Genomic DNA, 14,893 nt, shown 5'->3' with positions numbered 1-14,893 from the left:
TTGGCCCTGAAAAGGTGGCGCGTGATAAACGATGCCGTGACGACATTGGGGTTACCTCCGTTCAACATGGGGTCACTTAAAGCCATAAAAGTATGCAAAAAGATTTCTGTCCAGACTTTCTCAAATAGTATTTACAGCTGCAACAAGTAAATGAGACATTATTTGCATTTTGTTCAAAATAACTACTTTTAGTTGTGCATCATTAAATATTAACCAGAAAGCACGTAAATTTATTTTTCTTTACTAAATACATATAATTAAATCACTTTATATTTATAATTAATGCAGAAGAACCGACTTTAAACAGGTAATACTGTTGAATATAGTACTCAATGGATGCTTTTACTAAGGCGCCGCTGGTGTAGTGGTATCATGCAAGATTCCCATTCTTGCGACCCGGGTTCGATTCCCGGGCGGCGCACTGAGTATTTTCTTTTTTGGTGGTGGTTTTAAGTGGGGTATATTTGTAAATCTGTGTCTATTTGTCCAGGGCCTCACTTACCCTTTAAATCACTGCATGTCAATACTGTGTACATAGTTTCCCCACTGTGTTCATTTCTTCCAAACTTATACAGAGCTCTTAGTAAGTGAACACAGTTACGACCTGATGCTGCTTTCCTTCAAATATATTGAATAACTGAAGATTGGTTTGAACTGAAATATTATTGGAAAAAACTGGATGATTTAATACAATTCTGACCAACAATAACCACTGACAAAGTTTTGTCAGAATAAGAAGATGGTGTAGGATAACGGAAGAACTGGTTCACATTGATTGTTGACATAAATAAGACATAATATTTCTTTAAACAGTGCCATATCATTACACTGTAAAAGTTTTTGATGTAAATTAAGCCAAATTGCTGCATTTCTTTTCAAACTTTTACAACCAAATATAGTATGTCATAAATATTTACAGTATTGTATATTATATATTAAACTGTGTTGTCTAAATCAATATACTGCACTTTTATTTTGTAATTATTGCTGTTTCTACTGTAATCAAGACTGACATATTTGTCATTAATTAATTAACAATAGCATAATTGTGATAATTTAATAACAGTATCAGAATTGTAAAACAACATAAGTTTTAAAACCTTTATATTTATATAACAAATCTCAGAAAAAAATTAGTTTATACATTGCCTTTTAATGTACAAAGCAAGTTGAATGAATGTTATGTGGTAACTTTTTTGCTGTTTAGGATAAAATATCAGAGTGAAGAGATTAAAACTGTTTGTTTGTAAGCTGTAGCAAAATTGCTAAAGGTTTATAATTCTCAAGATCAAAGCAGAGAAACAAAGTAAAAACACAAATAAAAATCTGCAAAAAGTTTTATCCTCATAAATGAAACAGACTTTATATTATTTGAACAAATCTTCTCCATCTTCTCACACAGGGCACACACATCCATTCACCTTCCTCACAGTGACAGTGACATTAACAAAAATAAAAAATACCCAAAAGCACAAAAGCTTAAAAACTACAGAGAAATTTACATACTCTAGGATTATCTTCCTTTCTTCTTCTTCTTCTTCTTCTTCTTCTTCTTCTTCTTCTTCTTCTTCTTCTTCTTCTTCTTCTTACGGATTCTCCCATTAGAGGTCCACAGTGGATCATCCGTCTCCAAACATCCTCTAAATCTGCCTCTTTTAAACCAACTACATGTATGTCCTCCCTCACCACATCCATAAACCTCCTCCTTGGCCTTCCTTTTTTCCTCCCTCCTGATGGCTCCATCCTCAGCATTCTTCAACCAATATAACCCATGTCCCTCCTCTGCACATGTCCAAACCATCTCAATCTCGCCTCCCTCACCTTGTCCCCAAAACGTCCTACATGCGCTGTCCCTCTAATAAACTCATTTCTAATCCTGTCCATCCTCATCACTCCCAATGAAAACCTCAACATCTTCTTATTAACATGTATAATTATTAAAATATAACTATAGTTAAACTGAGTTTGCCTAAAGAATTTTCAAACCATACCTCACACAATACTGTATTTGGATGCCAGGAGTGTGTATGGAAAAATTTGAATGAAAATAAAGTTTAATGTATGTTCATTTATATATTTGTTTGGTCTAAGTGAAACTTCATAGCTTTACCTTGCCTAGTTTGTTGGATATAAACAAAATGGAACATGGATGTGCCCATGAAAAAAACATAAAAGACTAGGTACAATGACAATGACAAAGATTCAATGACAAATTGTTCCATTTGCTTTGTCCTGTGCACTGTGCAGTCAGAAAATGCCTTACTTATGGTTACTCATAATTGCTTTTACCTGCAAATAAGAAAATAGTAGAATCTAGAACAAGAACACCAGACAGACAAACATGAGAATGACAGGAAAAAATGGGACAACCCCAGCATGTGGATCTGCCCAAATATCTCAGCAGAAACCTCAGTAAATTTCTCAACATGGAATGTAGAATTCCTTAGGTCTGAAATAAACCTATTTTCCATGGATACCTCTCTGAACCCTAAAGTCATGCTCGTCTCTTGTCACAGCAAACCACACAAGGTTGGTTTTCAAGACAGGGGTTTAATTATGTCAGCAATAGCCCTTATAGTAATCATGTTTTAAAAATGGCTTTCTGAAATATAAATTACTAACATCTGGACTATGGAGACCTGAACTATAGCAAACAAGATTTTTTTCAAAACCACCAGTGCAAGACTAAGCTTGACCAGGGTTGTCTATAAAGCATGAAATGGAATTCAGTGTTAGTACATTTTAAGATTTAGAAAAGCTTTACATGTATGAAGCTGGATAAGCAAATATAAGGACAGCAATTGCGACAGATAACAAACTGTAATAAACAAGATTACTGAGCATGAGAAAACTGAAAAACAGTAAAGCAAACAGATTTTAGACATGCCACCAATGTAGATAAACACAGATCCACAGAGTAATTAGAAGAAAAACACTACTACGAGCAATATTTTTTAATTTTTTCTGGACATACCTAAATCTTTTTAACTAATGGTTATAAAACCTATATTGTAAAAAGTCTGAACCTTGAACACAGTCCAACTATAGGTCCAATATCAAACTTTTTCTTTTTGTGCACTCTATCAGTCATGGGTTGTGTTTTATTACCTATAACCTTTAAAACCATTTTTAAAATCACTCATTACATTATTGTTCTTGAGAATCTAAAATGTTGTTGGAGTTTGTTTCTGGCTCAGGGATTTTTTAAATTATGTTGTAATTTATAGTTGTAAATAGTGACCTCATTATGCATAATGAGGTAAACTTTGTGTGCCACTATGTTCTGAATACGACCCACTGCTCTCTTACATATTCTGGGTAAAATGAATAAATATAGTAATAGCTTTTGCTGTTATGATGATGAAAGCCAGTATCATCAAAGCCAGATGACAAAAAAGAGCTTAATAAATTTGAGAGATGTGTAAAAGACACTAGTTATATGATGCTTAGTAAAAAACGTTGGGTTCTAACGAGGTACAGTCAGCTTAAGGTGAAGTTTCTGATTACTGAGTAACTCTGGCATTTCAGAAATATTTCAAAGATATAAAATATTGTAATACTGATGATGCAAACATACTAGTTCATGCATTTGTTACCTCAAGGCTGGAATTTTGCAATGCCTTGCTGCCTGGATGCTCTAGTAGGGGCACAAACAAGCTCCAGTTTATGCAGAATGCAGCAGCTTATGTGGATCCACCTCTTTGAGAAGTCTACTAATCATCAAAAGAAGAAGCCAAGCAAAGATCACACAGAGCACATTGTCAAATAAATGTCAAGATGTTTTTTTCCCCTTTGTGTCTATAATTGTGCTTCACTCAGTGCTTGAAAAATATAGAGACTTTGTTAAACATATAAATGCAACGTATTAAGGACATCTTAAGGGAACTCATGTTTCCTACAGTATGCAGTCTTAAAATAATTGCCTGTGCTCTCAGCATTCTTATAATATCTCAAATAGAGATATTCTATATATTCTATACCCAATTTGCTGGTTACTATGCTGGATTTCTGTTTCAGCATGTACGGCTGTCAAAGACCTTGGTGTGATTATTGACCCGAGTCTTTCCTTTGAGTCTCACGTGAATAATATTACCAGGATCGCCTTCTTTCACCTTAGAAATATTGCTAAAATTAGAAATATGATGTCGTTACAGGATGCAGAAAAACTAGTTCATGCTTTTGTTACTTCTAGATTAGACTACTGTAACGCTTTACTGTCTGGGTGTGCGAGTAAGTGCATAAATAAGCTTCAGTTAGTCCAGAATGCAGCAGCAAGGGTCCTCACTAGATCTAGGAAATACGACCACATCACCCCTGTTTTAATTAGTCTACACTGGCTCCCAATCAAATCTCGCATTGATTATAAAATATTACTACTGACGTGTAAAGCACTTAACGGTCTCGCACCGCAGTATCTGAGTGAACTTCTGTACCAGTATGATCCTCCACGCCTACTTAGATCAAAAGGTGCTGGCTATCTGTTGGTTCCTCAAATAATGAAGACTACAGCAGGGGGCAGATCTTTCTCTTATAAAGCCCCACAGTTATGGAACAGCCTTCCAACCAGTGTTCGGGACTCGGACACAGTCTCAGTGTTCAAGTCGAGGTTGAAAACTTATTTATTTAGTCAAGCCTTTTATCAGTAGATTTTCTTAGGTAAAGGCTCAGATCTGGAGGGAGCATGGATATAGAGTGTTTGGTGAACTGGTATATTTGTATGCTGTCGTCCCCTCACATTCACACGTTCACTCGGGTTTGTTGACGGTGGTGTGGTGGGTCGTCTCTTATCCCAGAGATCCCTCATGTCTGTGTTACCTTCTGGTTCTCCCTTTTAGTTATGCTGCCATAGCGAGTCTTGCCGGAGTCCAAACTGCACAGTGACATTAACTTTCATACACCAATAGGGACACTTAATAATCCATATCCTTCTCTCTCTCTCTCTCTCTCTCTCTCTCTCTCTCTCTCGGTCGAGTTAAACATGCTCCTGAGGCTCCAGTGACCACTGTTCCTGCCCCTCTCCTCCGTGGATCTTCACACTTCTGTGCAGCTTGGGACGGTATCTCATCAACACCTTGGGTGGTTCCATGTAATTCCGGAGTAGAACGGGTGCTTTTGAGGACGGATTGGACTGTAGTTGGTTTTGGCGGTCTGCTGCACTGACTCGGAAGTGCAGTTTGCTTTTGATCGTCATCACTGTACCCCGCAACTTTGTATATCTGCTTCAAATGGACATTTGGTGCAACCCAGATGAGGATGGGTTCCCTCTTGAGTCTGGTTCCTCTCAAGGTTTCTTCCTTATGCCATCTCGGGGAGTTTTTCCTTGCCCCAGTTGCTCATCAGGGACAAACTTACTTACAAAGAACATATTTACGTTCAATCACCACATTATCTGTGTAAAGCTGCTTTGAGACAATGTTCATTGTTAAAAGCGCTATACAAATAAAAATGAATTGAATTGAATTGAATTTCTCCAAAGAAGATTTTAAAATGTGCATTTAAAAAATATACATACAAATACAGCATTAAATGAATTTAGCATTTTTTCCTGATCTCTCATTATCTGCTGTGGCTATGAAAACTTTTCTAATATATGTTTTTGGAAATTAAAATTCAAACAAAATGATGTCATCTGCTGGATTTGTGTAAAGCAAAAATGTCTTTAAGGAAAGATTGCCTGGGTGAGATACAGACACAGCTGTAAAAATTATTTTTTGTAAGGTTTAGCATAAAAGTAACCTTGACTCAGTAATTTTCCATTATTGAAATTTTCCATTCATTTGAATGTACAGTGTTAAAATTGTACTTCAGTCAGACACTAGAGGGCCTTAGAGACATTTTTGCTTTAGTTTTCCACCCTTTAAGACTGATACCATTTTGACCTCCAGACACGTATCAAGTGTGCCTCCCACTTTCTTCTTCTTCTTCTTTCTGCTTCTCCCATTAAGGGTCACCACAGCGGATCATCCGTCTCCATACCCCTCTGTCCTCTACATCTGCCTCTTTTAAACCAACTACCTGCATATCTTCCCTCACAACATCCATAAACCTCCTCCTTGGCCTTCCTCTTTTCCTCCTTCCTGGTGGTTTCAACCTTAGCATTCTCCTACCGATATACCCCATGTCTCTGCACATGTCTAATCCATCTCAATCTCGCCTCCCTCACCTTGTCTCCAAAACATCCTACATGCGCTGTCCCTCTAATAAACTCATTTCTAATCCTGTCCATCGTCGTCACTCTCTACGAAAACCTCAACATCTTCAGCTCTGCTACCTCCAGCTCCACCTCCTGTCTTTTATTCAATGCCACTGTCTCTAATCCATACATCATCGCAGGTCTCACCACAGTCCTATAAACTTTCACTCTTGCAGACATTCTTCTATCACAACCACTCCTCTTCTCCACCAACCCTCCACCCTGCCTGCACTCTTTTCTTCACTTCTCTAACACACTCTTCATTACTTTGCACTGTTGACCCCAGGTACCTGAACTCCTCCACCTTCTCCACCTCTTCTCCCTGTAACTGCACCACTCCACAGCCCTCCCTCTCATTCACACTCATGTGCCTCCCTGTTTCTCCCACTTTCATTGCTACAATTAATAGATTTGTTAAGATCACTAAAGTGCTGACCCTGGTAAACCAGGCATTGAATATAATAACCACCTGTTTGGAGTTTAAATAAAACAATGAAAAGTAATAATGCTAGGAACATTGTATTTTAATTTAAGTCAAAGGATTTCCTTATAAGTACTTGAAATGAGATCTGGTGTGGTTCACTCCAGCGGTCCCCAAAATGTTTTGGGCAACGAACCGGTTTAATGTCGGACAATATTTTCACGAAAAGGTGTGGCGGATAAATACAACAAAATAAAATGATACGACCGGCATAAAAACTGGTATTTCACACCATAGTCTGGTATTGGTGTAATATAATAAGCAAGCCGCTAGGTGGCACCAAATTACTCCTACTTCAGTTTCAACACTCCCAGTAAATATTGAGTCTAGTGCTAGAAAAGAAAAGAAAAGAAAAGAAAAGAAAAGAAAAGAAAAGAAAAGAAAAGAAAAGAAAAGAAACCCCTTAAATTCAATTTATTTTAATTACAATTTACATCCTTTATAAATCTTGTTTAACTGCAATTCAGTTTTATAAATTGAACTGAACTAAATTGAAACGTTTTTTTGTGGCTTTTACGTTTCTTGCTCTGAGGAGAGGCTTTGCCTGTCACTCTAACAACAAACCCAAGTCAGTGTTGCACTGATCCCCACACTATCAGGTTCCAGGTCACATTTCTTACCAAGACTCATTTTTTTGTTGTCAGTTCTAGGGAATGTCCTGGATGTTCCAAAATACTTCTACGTAAGTACTTAAAGGCCGCAAAAAACGCAGCAGTTTTGGAGCCTTCCTCATATCTGTGCTTTAACACCATCCTGTCCCTGAGCTTTGCAATCAGTTCCTTGGAATTGACTTGATTTTTGCTCAGATATTTATTTGCATCTGATGGACCTTATATAGAGACGTACAAGACCTTTTAAATCCTGTCTAAGCAATTGAATTTTTGGCCCTTGTGGACTCCAATCAAAGTGTAGAAACATATCAAAAATGATCCAGGGAAATGGGATGCACCTAAGATCAATTTCAAATGTCACAGCAAAAGGTCTAAATATTTAGGTCAGGGTAGCTATAACAAATCTAGTTTTTGATTTGTCTTTATGGGGTATGGAGTGTTGATTGATGTACAAAAAAGTAATTGAATTCAATTATTATATATTATATTTATTTATATTTATTAGTATAGCACTTTTAAAAATAGACATTGTGTCAAAGCAGCTTTACACAGATAATGTAGTAAGAAAAAATGAACAAGATTGTCCTTTATAAGTGTAAGTTTGTCCCCAATGAGCAAGCTGTGGCGACTGTGACGAGGAAAAACTGCCTGAGGGGAACCGATCCTGATCTGGGTGGCACAGAATGTCCATTTATTACAGCTAAACAATGTAGTGAGATGTGCAGTGATGGTGATCAAATGCAAGCTGTGGTCCTGAGTCACTGTAGCAGACTGTTGACATCAAGTACAGTCTAAATCTATCCTCAAACCTCCTGTGTTACTCCATAATTACTCCATAATTTCATGAATCCCCAAATGTGAAACATAAACGGCTTTAACAATGAAATTATCACACAATGTCAGATATGTGATTTGTCCCTAAAGAGCCAGCCAAAGGCAATAGTGACAAACAGGAAAACCTCCTCAGATAAAATGAAAAAGAAACTTTGAGAGGAACCAGACTTAAAAGAGAATTTTGAAAACTCTCCTATATATATATATATATATATATATATATATATATATATATATATATATATATATATATATATATATATATATATATAGGAGAGTTTTCAAAATTTTAAAAGAGATACACATAGACTTATATTTTGAGACAGAGAAAGAAGTTATAAAAGGATTTCCTTTTCATTGTGCAAGGAAACAGAGACAATTAATAGACTGAATGTAAAAATAGAATATAATGAATAATATTTTTTTTTGTTTTTTTCAGAATTCAAGATAACATTTAATATAATGTTATAGTTTTAAGCTTTTAAAGGTATCAAACATCTATTACCTGAAAAATTAATTTCATTAAAGTAAAAAATCTGTTACATAAATTCCACTATATATGGTATATACATAATTTCTACTATATTGCAGATTGTTTGCATTTATTCTTTTGCCAGAGTTTTACAGTTGGAACAAGGTGGAGATTAAAAAGTTTTTTTTAAAGGCAGAACAGTGTGTTCTGGAGATTTGATATCACACTCTAGTGATAACTAGTTCAGAATTTTAACCACATAGTTTGCACTGGCTGCAAAAGTTTGTTCATTTCAACACACAGAAGTGTTTTCTTAATTTATTAACAGTAACTGCTTATCCACTTCAAATTTATTGGAAGAAACTCATGTTGACACAAAGAGAACATGAAAATCTCTGTACAAACAACAACTGGAGTGCTGGATTTTGTCTACACCCCGGAGGATGTCAGGCACCAGCACTCTGCACCACCATTATTTCTTTACATTTAAATTAAAAACCTTTATTTCATTGCATACACACACACACACACACACACACACACACACACACACACACACACACACACACACACACACACACACACACACACACACACACACACACAAATAGACACACACAATGAAATAATGGTTTACAAATTTAGCTTTGACCTTAGACATACAGAAACACCTACATTGAATGTCCAAATATACTGTCTGAAAATAGAAAAAAAAAAACCTGATAATTTAAACTAATTATGTAAGACATTTTGGTATGAGAGCAGAAGATGAATATGACATGATAAATTAGAATTTTGGCTCTTATTTGTTATTTATATCTTAATGTGTTAAACAACTTAAAACAGAGAACCTTGAATGTGACCTAATCTATAAGTTAGCAAAAATCAATAGGAACAGATAATCTTAAAGTAAATAAAAAAATGCTTAATATTTAGTTACGTATCCCATGCTTGCAATGTCTGCATCAACCTGATGACCCACTGACATTACCAATCTGATGCATTCTCCTTTTGTGATGCCTTTGCATGCTTACTGCAGGTTCTTTGAGTTGTTGTTTGTTTTGGGGGGTTTCTTCCCTCAGCCTCAATTCAGGAGGTGAAATGCTGCTCAATTGGGTTAAGGTCGGATGAATGACCTGGAAAGTCTAAAACCTACTTTTTTTCTTGAAGAAATTCTTGTTGTATTGGTAGTGTGTTCATTGTCTTGCAGCATGATGAAGTTCATCACAATAAGACAAGATACATTAAATTGACAGACTGAATGCATTCTGCTGCTGCATCATGACTTCCATTATCAATAAAGATTATTAAGGCAATTTCAGTAGCAGCCCAGCCCAAGCCATGACACTACCTCCACTGCGTTTGAATATATGAGCTTGTATGTTTTGGATCATGAGCTGTTCCTTACTTTTCATGAAATTTCTATTGATTATTCTTGATTCTGAAACATTTGTGGCTCATATTTCATAGTATTCCTTTTCTGATATCAGTGTTATTTCTTTACTAGTATGTTCACCCTTGTAATGTAGAGACTGTTGGTGATGTCATTGACTCTAGTTTTTGGAATTTTCTCCACAGTTCTTACAATGTTTCTGTCATTGTCTTCTGATTTTCTTGGCAGACGGATCCATGACGGGTAGCTAGTACACCAGGGTTTATTTCTGTTTCAGAACATTCCAAATTGTTGTAGTATTGACTATGCTCTGTTAACTCTGTTCTCAGCTTTCATATTGGCATGCTTTTCTTCAAACTCATGTAGCATTATTCTTTTCAAACAGAAAATACAGTTTTTACAGGGCTCAAACAAAGAGTAGGCATTCTGATATGTTAATTATTTAAACCAATCTAACAGGCCACACCTGGGTAACAAGAAATAAATGCAAGTCACATGTTGTGATATTTTTAAGCACATGAAAATTGTGACAGTTCTAAGTTGTTTAAAGCATCTAGATATAATTATCAGAAACTGAAAGTTACAAATCGGATGTTATCTTGTATGTTCTCCCACCAAACAAGTGTATAGCATAATCAAAAGTTTAAAAAAAAAACTTTAAAAGTGGTACTGTATACTATTATTATTATAAAAGCATTTGTTCTGTCATTAGGAGATTTAGGTTCAGATGATGCCACAACTATTCAGAAATAGCATTCAAGAAAGTAAAATCACACCTTCTTAAATAATAATTTTAATTAAAAATAATAATAACAGAATAATTACACACATGATAATTACAGAAAGTACTCTACATTTTCCTACCTAAATAACAAGTATCAAGTAAGTAACAGCTTTTTAAACTCAACTAATAAACAGTAAATTTCAAACACCTGGTCATGGAATATTATAGATTAAAACTATGTAGTACTAATAGTATTAAAATACTACTACTGATGTACGAGATTTTTTTAATAAAGCCCCACAGTTATGGAACAGCCTTCCAATTAGCGTTTAGTACTCAGAAACAACATCATTGTTTAAGTCTAGGTTGAAAATATACTTGTTTAGTCAAGTGTTTTGGTTTTTTTAAGTTAAAGGAGCAAATTTGGAGAGATCATAGTTATATAATGTTCTGGTGAACTCTGATATTTAGATTTTTTTGTTGACAGTAGAGTGTCTGGCTGCTTTATATCCCAGAGCTTTGTTCCTTCGGTCTGTGTTTCCTTCTGGCTCTTGCTTTTAGTTCTGCTGTCATAGATAGTCTTGCCAGAGTTCCTACTTGCACCCTGATCACACTCCAAGTGTCCTTAACAATTATGTAAAAATAAGGATACCTAATAATCCATGTTTTTCTCTCTCTCTTTCTCTCTCTCTCTCTCTCTCTCTCTCTCTCTCTCTCTCTCTCTCTCTCTCTCTATCTATCTCCCATGCTTTCTCTTTTTGTGAAGCTACACAAGCTCCTGAGGTACTACTGACCTATCTCTTCATTCTTTCTGGACTTGCCTGATTCATCCTGATGCCTCACTTCTGGATAAAGTTCTCTTCAATTGAACACCACTTGAGCTGAGGATGGTTTCACATGAACAGCATAAAGATCCATGCAATTACTTTGCAAGGTTAAACTCAAGAACCATGAAGATGCATTTGGACTGTAATTAATATAAGCAGTCTTCTACAATGGCTTAAGGCTGCAGTTAAGAACAATTGCTCAAATCTTCCTCAATGCACAGTTGATAACTTCAACATTAGTGCAACTACAACAAATAAATATTTTGAGTCACCCAGATGAGGATGGGTTCCCTTTTCAGTCTCATGTTTTCTTTCTTATACCATCCCAGGAGAGTTCTTCTTGCCATTGTCACTACTGGCTTGCTCATTACGGTTAAAACATACTATGGCTAAACATTATACTTCCACAGGCTAATAAAAAGTTATGTAGGGATGTAGATGAATGCTTCAGGTATATAAAAAATATTCATCCTTAGTTTAATAGGATGCTTAAGGTGGAAGTACACTTTTCCTTATCCACACAGATAACACTTGATTCAACTTAATTGTATACAATAAGTGTTCTCAAGTGGAATCAACTCTAACAAAGCAGGTAAAGCTGTGCAGTGCAGGAATCCTCAGTGTCTGAGAGTGGGAAACTCGTCTAGAAGACACACCGCTAGACCCTGAGGAGCCTACCACTTTTCAATTAAGCATAGGCTGATCGACTCGTGAATTAGGAGTAGGAATTCCTTTGCACTGGCGGTGAGACCACAGGGAAGAATGTGCTCATTGAGGCTGGGCTCCCTTTGAGCTCTATTTGGGCTTAAAATGGGTGAGAGCAGAGAGAAGGATTAGAGAACAAAAAGATCCTTCTCTGTCATCAAAGAGGATCTTCTGCGTGGCTCATCCCTGCCCTGCTCCACGCCTACCAGCAGGTCTTAACGCTACTTGGGATGGAGTGGTGCCTGAGACAGAAAAAGAACGATGGAGACAGAAAGGAGAAAACATAGAAAATAAAGTGAAACTGAAAATACATAAAAGAAAGAAACTAATACAAAAAAAAACAAAATTAGCAAAGAAAACTGTACCAAAACAGAACAAGAAAAGGAACAAGTTGGCTAAGAGGTGGGGTGCAGATTTCAAAGGTAATCTTTAACTCTAAGCCCTGCAGACAGACTAAATGTCCCCTGCCGCTCTCTCTCTGCAGTTGTCTGGGCCAATATGTTGCTTTTTGCTCCCAGTAGTACTCCATTCTTCCTGCCCCTTTGTCCCCTAGAGCATTTTAGAAGCATTATTCATGGACTAGCTGAGCACAAGGATGGAAAAGCCTTTGAATGGCCTCAAGAGAGGGCAACATCATCTCTGGACCCCTGAAAAACAAATACCTGCTTTGTGTGAACAGCTCATCATGCCAGGTCAGGGTCGCACACGTCTGGGGAAAAGAGAGTCCAGGGCTTGTGTAGTTAACCAACACAGAAGCATTGAATTGTGATGTTGCCCTTAATGTAATTCTTTCAGAAACTTCTGTTCTCTTTTGTGTTTTATTAACTTGTATTCTAAAATAATAGTTCTAATAATCCTAAATAAGATTTGACACTGATGTCTTTCATCATATGGATAAGTTTTATTTTTTATTTTTTTAATGCCAACTTTTTATAAATTATGCTGTTCCTGACACATTCATACATAACAACACCTAAATACACTGAAGGCATAATACATGTCAGTAGCTTGATTGATTGATTGATAGATTGATTGGTTGACTGAGTGACTGACTGACTGACTGACTGGTTGACTAATTCATTTATTTCTTCATTCATTCAATCATTCATTCATCAATATAGAATCTGTCCTAGGAACAAGGCAAGAAACATACCCAAAGCAGAAATATTCCAGAGGCACACCTATAGGTAATGTAGTGTAGTCATTCATTGGCATGCCCCTTAGGCAGATCTATAGATCCAGAGAATCATGTGGAAATCCAAACTGACATTATAAACATGTAATAAAACTCCACACAGACAGCTCAAGATTAAACTCGGTACCCGGTGCAGCACTGTGCCACATTACTTTCCACCACTTTATATTTGTTAAGAAAATCAACCTTTAAGATGAGGAAATGTACCAATTTAACATAAATATGGTAATTTTGAATTTGATGGCCGCAACATGTGATCTCTGTAACTTGGACTATTGCCAAAAATTTGAAAACTACTGTCCAGAATGTCTTTGTATGCTGTAGCATTAAGACTTCTCTTTAGTAATATTAAGGAAACCAAACCTGCTCCAACATAACAATGCTTCCGAGCACAAAGTGAGCTCAGTAAGAGCATGGTTTACATTCCTCTGGGATGATTTTAAATGCTGACAGTGTGCTATATGTCCTTGCCTGACACAAGTGCCAGACCACACTAATGAATTTGTGGCTGAATGGACAAATTCACATAGGCACAATTAAAAATTGTACATGTTTAACAACTACATATACAGTAAGTTTGATTGATCATCTGTCCACATACTTTTGGCTATATAGTGTAATACTGACAAGACAATAAAAGCTCTAAAAAAAAAAGGTGAGGGTGATGAACAAAGAGGGAGAACATTCCTATCTGGCAGGCACTAAGAATGATTAGGCTTTTTTTCTTCATAATTTGGATCATTTTTTCAGCACATGTTCTAATTTCGTATGTAGAGGTGTGTATTTGTGGGTGTAGGTGACATTTCTGCCCCAGTGGTTTTGGCTGTGGGCTCTCTCTCTCTCTCTCTCTCTCTCTCTCTTTCTTTATTTCTTTTCATCCATTGAATATATTGTGATTTTATAGCAAAACGAAGATGAAATGTATATTTTATTTTATATTAAAATGTATTACTTTATTTAAATTTAAATTTCCAAATCTAAAAAAAAAAAAAATTTAAAGATCTTTTAATGTCTTTGAAAAACACACAGACACACATTGGCATACAAACAAAGACCAATAATGTCTGTTAAATATTAAATTCATTGAAGGGTGAGGTTATGACCTTTGCTTGATACACTGTGAAAGGTGTTACTCTGTCTTCATTGCACCCATCATTACAGATTCCAGTACACATTTACAGCCCATTCAAACAAGGAAAACAATTTATGGCCCAATATAACTGTTAAGAATAAAGACCTCTCACTCCACTCAACCTCCCAGTGAACTAAGCCAAAGTTCAGATCCAATTAAAGGGGTCAGTTGTGAGCACATCCTGCTGGTAAAAGAAGGACACAGGCTAGAAAAGGGGTGGAAGTTAAAAGAAGAACAGGAGATTATCCTTGCCTCAGGCTGTGTTCCAAATATTCATTTCAAAAGCTTGAAATGACTAAAAAACTAATTTGATTATTTTGAGAAGT

At 36.1% G+C, this 14,893-nt stretch overlaps 1 non-coding gene across 1 annotated transcript; it reads left to right on the top strand.

The window, feature by feature from the left end:
- Window positions 1–350: 350 nt before the first annotated feature.
- trnag-ccc lies at window positions 351–421 on the top strand. The gene has a single exon. It is a non-coding gene; the product is annotated as a tRNA-Gly (tRNA).
- Window positions 422–14,893: the final 14,472 nt, after the last annotated feature.

This window comes from Silurus meridionalis, chromosome 20 (genome assembly GCF_014805685.1).
Source record: "Silurus meridionalis isolate SWU-2019-XX chromosome 20, ASM1480568v1, whole genome shotgun sequence".
NCBI lineage: Eukaryota > Metazoa > Chordata > Actinopteri > Siluriformes > Siluridae > Silurus > Silurus meridionalis.
This window is presented reverse-complemented; position numbering and strand designations above follow the sequence as displayed.